At 50.3% G+C, this 8,174-nt stretch overlaps 1 pseudogene; it reads right to left on the reverse strand.

Moving 5' to 3' along the window:
- Positions 1 to 654: 654 nt before the first annotated feature.
- On the reverse strand, positions 655 to 2,034 carry LOC136490035 (U-box domain-containing protein 75-like; annotated as a pseudogene).
- Positions 2,035 to 8,174: the final 6,140 nt, after the last annotated feature.

Genomic DNA, 8,174 nt, shown 5'->3' on the forward strand with positions numbered 1-8,174 from the left:
AAAAGTTTCGTCTCGCGATTTCTCACCCAACTGTGCAATTAGTTTTTTTTCGTCTACATTTAGTACTCCATGCATGTGCCGCAAGATTCGATGTGACGGGTACTGCGCAAATTTTTTTGAAATCTAAACAGGCCCTTAGTGGTAACTGGAACCTCACCACTTGTTCCTCCTCTCAAACAAATAGTCATAACAAGAGTGGGTGTGTTTGGTTGGGTGGCTTAGCCCCTAACCAGGCTTCTAGGATGCAGCCTCTAGTTGTTTGGTTGCCTGTTTGGCTTCATAGCCAGGCTTAGGTAAGCCAAAAACACTCCTCCAGAGTGGCTTGCCGGGAACGGGAGATCTAACTATTTGCCACTCTTACGGTGGCTGGCTCTCCGTTTGCCAATTTTATCGTGCCAATTACAAAATTGCCCGGGAAAACAGTAACCAGACTAATATTTTGCCATTTTCGCTGACGTGTCATGCCAGATCAGCGCGCCAGCGTGGAAGTTAACGCCTCCGTCTCCGCTGACCAACGGCGCCCGCAACTGTTCGTCAGCTCCCCCTCGTCCTGCTAATGGATGGCCATTTCCTTGAAACTCTGAACTCAGCAAGGTCAATCGACAAACCACGCATCATCGAATCAAATGACATCAGAGCAGCATCATTTCCATCTCACTGAATTGTCCTTGTGAGTTTGCACTTGGAGATGAAGAGGGTGTCAGTGTAGTTGAGGCTGCACAGCTTGAGCAGCTCCGACGCTTTCTGCTTCAGCTCCGGTGCACAACCACTCTGGATGACAAGTAGAAGCTTCGCGGCCAACCCCGCCTCCACAGCAGCAGGTGCACACTCTTCAGGAGCCATCCGGCACACCGTCCACAGCATCGACAGCGCCCGTCGCGTGCATGCCTCTGAAACTCTCATCAGCAAGCGGACAGCATTGGGTATCGTCCGCGGACAATCCTTAAGAGCCATCCTCCCCTCTGGAACTGCAGAAAGGGCATCCAAGATGTCCAGGGCCGGCTCGACACACTCCGTTGCTAGCTCCGGCAACAATTCAACCAGCTGCGGCACCGCACCAATGCTAACAATCATACTCCTCGCTGGCCTGTGCACCGCACAGATCGAATTCAACAGCTCGAGCCCCGCGATGACACCGTCCGGATGCCGCTTGTCCCGGATGAGGCGCATGACACCAACCAAGAGGCTCAGGCTCGCCACCGTCTCCGGCCGGAAACCCCTCTCATCCATGAGGATGCGGATGAGGCGGACACAGTTGATCTTGGTGTCCGCCGCGCCCTCGTTGAGCATGTCGACCACGAGAGACACCTTCGCCGGCTGCATGAGTGCGCCCTTGGCGTCAGCATCAAGCGGCACCCCGCTGACAAGAATGGCGACCGCCTCGGTCCCCACGGCGTGGGACGTGAAGGGGGCGAGCAGCGACGTCAACAGGGCCACGCCGCCGGCCTCGGCGATGGCCTTGGTGACGGACTGGTGGGTGGTGGCGAGGGTGCGCAGCTCCCACAGCGCCGCGACGCGGGCCTAGCCCTTGAGGGGTTGCCACCTGGGCACAGCCGTGCCCCGGAGGCTGTGGACGAGGTCGGCGGTGCGGCCGTGAAAGTCCGCGGAGCGCTTCTTGAACCGAGTGTACCGGCGGGAGAACCAGGCGGCGATGAGCTGTCGGAGAGTAGCATTGGGGGTGAGCGCGTCGTCCCAGAGCTCCTGCATCGTGGTCGGGCACGTCCGGTGGCCCAGGGCGAGCCACCACGAGATGTTGGCCTGCTCGTACGTCTGCCCCGTGCAGAGCGTCACCGGATCTACCATGGGCTCGAGCGAGATCGGGCAGATGAAGACCGCCGGCACCGCCTCGTCGCTGCCGCCGTCCCCGGCCACGTCCAGCTCGTCCATCATCTTGCGGAGCTCCACAGGCTGCTTGCCGGCGTCCCCCGCCGCGGCATCCATGGGCTCCAGAGCGCCCCCGAGGATGCCATCCTTGAGCGCCGTGTCGATGTCGAGCACTTGCCCGTCGCAGGGCAGCTCCTGGTACTGTGGCATTGTGGCGGCGCATCGACTGAGTCCCCGCCCACGCACACCACCACCACCACGACGGACGGCGAGGCCCTTTTAGCAGCGCGCAGGCCTCGGAGCTGACGAACAGTTGCGGGCGCCGTGGGTCAGCGGAGACGGAGGCGTTAACTTCCACGCTGGCGCGCTGATCTGGCATGACACGTCAGCGAAAATGGCAAAATATTAGTCTGGTTACTGTTTTCTCAGGCAATTTTGTAATTGGCACGATAAAGTTGGCAAATGGAGAGACAGCCACCGTAAGAGTGGCAAATAGTTAGATCTCCCGCCGGGAACGCGAGGGAGGCCCGTTTTCGTGGAGCCAGGCTTGTGCTAGCGATGAGCAGGAGTCCGCTCACCCCCTCGCTACGCCATTCGCGAGCTGGCTCTTCCTTCGGCGGTCTCCTTCACACCAGCTGCCGCGACCCTGCTCACCACCCACCAACGACCCTGCTCCTCTCCTCCTCCACCCCACCCGGCGGCGACCCTGCTCCCCTCCTCCTCCACACCACCCACCAGCGACCCTGCTCCCCTCCTCCTCCACCCCACCGCGCGGGAGAAGGAGCGGCAGCCGGCGAGATCCGTGTCACGGCGGCGGGTTGGGACTACCGTCACCGGGCGGGATCTGGAGGAGACGAGGCTTCACAAGCGGCCGACCCTGGGATCCGCCACCGAGTGGATGAGGCAGAGATGATGGAGAAGCCTGGGTGCCGTCCATGGCGAAGATGGAAGTCGACTTGCTTCAATGGCGGGCGGTGGAGAAGCCTAGGTGCCTTTCCATGGCGGACGGTGGAGAAGCCTGGGTGCCGTCCATGGCAAAGATGGAGGTCGACTGGTTTCCATGGCAGGCGGTGGAGAAGCCTGGGTGCCTTCCATGGCGGCCAGTTGGGGTGCTCGCATGCGGTTTGGCTCGAGCTCTCCTGTATTCTTCTTCCCTATGCTACGGAGGTGTCGCGGGCGGAGATATCGCAGGCAGCGCGGCTGCCAACTCGTGCACCAAGGGTGTGGTGGCCTCCTGCCATGGTCGTCGGTGTGCTCGCCGAGCATGCCCACCACATGTTCGACTAAAGTCTTCAAAGGGGGTAAAGTTACTAGCTGAAGGAAGAGGTGATTCTATGCAAACTAAATTAGGCAACCAAACACACCGATTCCTAGCCAGGCTTTAGGCAGTATAAGCAACCAAACATGTGCTCCTTGCATTGGCTAAGGCTAGCTAGAGCTAGCCTGTCTTAGTTTTGCTAGCCAGGCTTGGCGAGGAAGTGAACTAAACACACCCAGTATTTCTTATGCTTGCACATGACTTTGCAATGATCAATATGGACTGGCACATATAGGGCCTCTTTAGATTCCAAAAAATTTTGCGCAGTACCCGTCACATCGAATCTTGCGGCACATGCATGGAGTATTAAATGTAGACGAAAAAAAAACTAATTGCACAGTAAGGTGAGAAATCGCGAGACGAAACTTTTGAATCTAATTAGTCCATAATTAGACACTAATTGCCAAATAAAAACGAAAGTGCTACAGTAGCCAAAATCCAAAAATTTTTGGATCTAAACGCGGCCATAGTTAGTCGAGGTCTGATTTTCATGTGCATGCTGTCAGTGCTCTGTTCACTTATTCAGTGCTCTGCTTGTCAGTGCTCTGTGCGATCCTGCTAGTTTGGTTATACTAGTGTCGAGGAACTGAGAAAGCTTGTATGTGTTGCATATATTACCACTATTACAGATGGCATCTTACACTGTGTCACTGATACATGAGTCACTGATATGGTATATTTTATACCACTCACATCGTAATGATGATAAATATGTAAATATTTCGACTTTTGGAGAGAAGGCTGAAGGCACTTCAGAGTTCAGACTTCGGAGCAAGCAAGTGTGCACATAAGGCTTATGTGAGGGGCAAAATTGCCCTTTCAGGTTCTTTTTCTTTTTGATAGCTGCACTACACGTTGTGATTGTGGCACATATGTTTCTATTTTATTTTTCTCTACAACATACATGTCGCTTTTAATATCATGTCTCTACTCTTGTTACTATGTATCTCTCTCTTATAGCGTGTGCTTCTATAATTTGCTGAGCAAGCTATCAATGTCCTTGCAGGCTATTCCTGTGAAGCAACCTGCACACATGACATGATGGCTTAGTGCTTATGTAGATTTGGGTATATATCCACACCGGTGCATTGAGGAAACCCTCTTACTATAACCATAGGGATCTGGTCGCATGGAGTACTAGAGCACAATGGACGCAAATGGCAGCAATACCTGATAGAATTAGGAGAGGACTATAGCGAAGTTAGAGCAAATTAAAATGACAGAAGTATGTTATAAGGGTGCGTATATGGTGAGATTTCAGTCAGAATATGTTTTTCTAATCTTTTAGAGGTACATTTGCACAGTCTAACGACAATATAGCTTCATGCTAATAATGGAGAAAGCCAATATCAAGCCTACGACGTTTTCGCAATTTAGTTTAATCGATATCTATTGATAGGATGCTTCTGAGATATATCATCATCATTCATATTTACGGTCTCCACAAATATGCCCCGAGCCACCGACCAGGTGCACCATGTTCGGGGTGACGAATGTTGTTCCGCAACTCAACCTGACTATGAAAGAAAAAAAATCTTACGTTGTTTATTCATCGCAATTTCTTCATAAATAGGAAACCAACCGTACGTATATGGAACAACCTTGAACTCTTTTGGATGGATCCATCATTCCTCTTTGGGATTGGAGGTGATTAAAAGAGAAATTAGTTCATTCCTCCCTCGATCCCTTCCAATCCCCATGAGAAATGGGTGTTTTCAAAGGAGCACAAAACATATATCATTCCTGTTACAATGGCTTTGAAAAGAAAGAATGCGGAGTTAGAGACATAATTGATAAAAAGATTGTGATATGAAAAATGACCAACTTAAACAAAATAGACAAGGTCATATAGTTTTGGAATTTGATCATTTGGAATGAAAACTAAGGTTTTTGCTATTTATCTAGGGTCCTTTTGCAACATGTACATCTGGGATTTATGCAGTTTGTTATTATTTGGTCCATATAGTCTCTCCCGCTCAACTCAGAAAGACAATTTAAGGTTAAATAAAGTTGTTTTTTTTTTGCGCCTAAATAAAGTTGTTGTTGTGCTTACTAAAATTAGACATTTATCATACCAATGCACTCAGAAATGTGAAGATCCTTCCTGATCCCAGACTCCTTGTATTATTTCATCACATTAAAAGGTATGGAATGATTTAAAAGAAGAATTTTTTTTCTTCTTCGGCCACGATTAAAACTTGTCTTTCTTCCTTGGTCTGAAACAAACTTTCTTATTTATTTGGCCTCGCTTGAACTTTTGATTACCAACCTGGCCTTACCGTCGTATTTAGCCTCTAACACAATTAAGTGGTACGTGAAGTGACTAATTTACCTCTGAGACATTATGAGGAACAAAAGGGCACCCAGGCAGCATACCAACATAATTTTGAGCACTCTTGTTCCTCATACAATTTGGAGATCCATTTATTTTGATTAGATTAATGACAAACCCTTCAAAATTTGAAAACCCAATACTAAAATCAAAATTTCATCATGGTTTTAGCTTAAATTTTCACACCTATAAGACTAATGCACCACTCTCTAATTTGTTCTAGGGTCGCCACTGCTCTAGTCTAGAAAAGGAAAAAGAAAAAGAAAAAAGAGTAGGGGAAAATGAAAAAAAAAAGAATGCGGACACTCTACGGAAATACAACCTGTTCGCTGGTTGGTTTCTGGGCTGATAAGCCCGTCTGGTGCTGGTTTGTTGTGAGAGGAAAACACTGTATCATGGCTGATAAGCCCTGGCTGAAACCAACAAGCGAACAGGCTGATAAACGGACAGAAGGAAACAAAAAAATATGAACGTGGTGACCTGGACGGGAAACGGAAAGAAAAAATAGAGGCGGTCACGGAATACTGATATGGGAACCTTTGCCGGTGATAATGTTGGCATGCTGCCTGGTGCCCTTTGGTTCTCATAATTTCTCAAGGGTAAATTGGTCATTCACTACTACACAAATACTTTTACAAGGCGTTTTCAAAATGGGCTCCGAGGCGGGCGGCCTGGTTGCCCGCCTCGGTAATTCGAGGCAGGGTAGCCTGGCCAGCAACTGTCTCGGTTAGGTCCAAATCAACCGCCTCGGTTAATCGTTATTAACCGAGAACAACCGCCTTGGTTAATCTATTTTCGGAGGCGGTCACTCTATGAGGCCCGCCTCGGTAAATAGTAGCCCAGCAGGCAGCTCATCTTGGCCCATATCCCGCTCATTGTATATATACGAGATTAGGGTTTCATTCTTCAGTTATCCTAGATCTCTCTCTCAGCTTCTCCCACTCCCTCTCTCCCGACGGCGCACGAGGGCTCTGTGCTCTCCTCTCCCTCCCTCACTCCTAGGGCTTCGTCGACCTTGTGGCGTCCTTGAGAGCGTGCCCGGTGGCGGGTATCGTGCGCCCCCGCAGCGGGGGGCCACGCCCGCGACGGCAATGGCCCTGCAGTGATGGCGCCTCCCAAGCCCGAGCAGCGGTCCCAGCAGCGTGCGGGGAGGCCCGCAATGGCGGCGACGGCGTGTGGCGCTGCCCGCACAGGCGGCCGTGGCGGACGAGGCGACCCCCCGGCGGTGGCCGCGCCGCCCGACGAATCTAGGGCGACGGATCTTGGCGGCCGCGCCTCTCCTCCGAGCACGACATGGCGACCCCTCCCTCTCCTCCGAGCACGGCGCCCCCTCCCTCTTCCCCCATGTGTCGGCCACCAGATCCGGCCTCCAACCGTCCACCGATGGCCGATCCAACCACCGGAGGCGGTGGGGGCGCAGATCCAGTCACCAGTAGCGGTGGGGGCACGGATCCGGCCACCACCAAGCGGATCCGGTCACCAGCGGCTGCGGGGGCGTGGATCCTACCACGGGCAACAACGGCGCGTGGTATCGGGCTCGGTGGGCTACCGGGCTCGATGGGCTTTTTTTATTTCATGAAATTAGTAACCGAGGCGGGCGGGCTACTTAACTCAACCGCCTCCGTTAATAGCATTAACCGAAGCGGCTGCGTTTAGGCGCCCGCCTTCGATAATTGATTAACCGAGGCGGGTTAGCCGTGACCTTTTGACGGAGACGGTTGGCTTGTCCGCCTCTGTTAGGTTTTGTGCAGTAGTGATTTCACATACTATTTAAGGGTGTTAAAGACAAAATACGACGGTAGGGCCAGATTGGTAATCAAAAGTTTCAGCCGAGGCTCAATATGTAAGAAAATTTACTTCAAGGCCAAGGAAGAAAGGCAAGTTTTAATCAGGGAAATTTTCTCTTAGTTTTCTAGCATTTAGTGTTCCTTTCCTATGTCTCCTACTTTCTTTATACATTTTTTCAGAGATCCTGAGTTGACAAGAGCAAATTAAGCTACTGGAGCTGCCTCATGGTGTCAGTACACCCCCCCCCCCCCCCCCCCCCCCCCCCCCTCGAGTTGCGAGTTTAGGCCAGGACAATAGTTTAATTTTGCTATTCAAAACATTTAAAAATGTTAGAATTGCACAACCATATGTTTCAGCAACAGTGCGGTTGGGCAAACATTCAGGTCAAAACGAAACAACATTAGTGCGGGTAGATGATGACCTGCTAAGAATGAAGAATGCTTATGAATGCATCACGATCAGCTCATCATTTGAGTGATTGAGAGATATTTTAAGAAAACGATCACGAGGTTTTATTAACAAAATGATTTAGAAACAACATATCATTGTAATAAGAAGTTGACTAACAAAATAATTCAGAAAACAGACATTATAATAAGAAGTCGACTATCATAACCATAGATACGTGTGCACACATGTGCATTGCTACTAGTAAATAACAAACTCATCAATATTCCCAGCTTGAACCTTATTTGGATGTAGTTGGATTCACATCAATCCACATGTGTTAAGGTGGATTGGAGAAAAACTTAAACTAAATAAATTTCACCCCCATACACCCCAATACATGTGAATTGGGGTGAATCCGACAACATCCCTTAGAGTACAAATTCGATGGTAACTTCGTGGTTTTTTGCCAACATATAGCGTTTGCTCTTGTGAACAATCATTCGAAGGTCCCCTATACCCACT

Source organism: Miscanthus floridulus, chromosome 10 (assembly GCF_019320115.1).
Source record: "Miscanthus floridulus cultivar M001 chromosome 10, ASM1932011v1, whole genome shotgun sequence".
In the NCBI taxonomy this organism is placed as follows: domain Eukaryota; kingdom Viridiplantae; phylum Streptophyta; class Magnoliopsida; order Poales; family Poaceae; genus Miscanthus; species Miscanthus floridulus.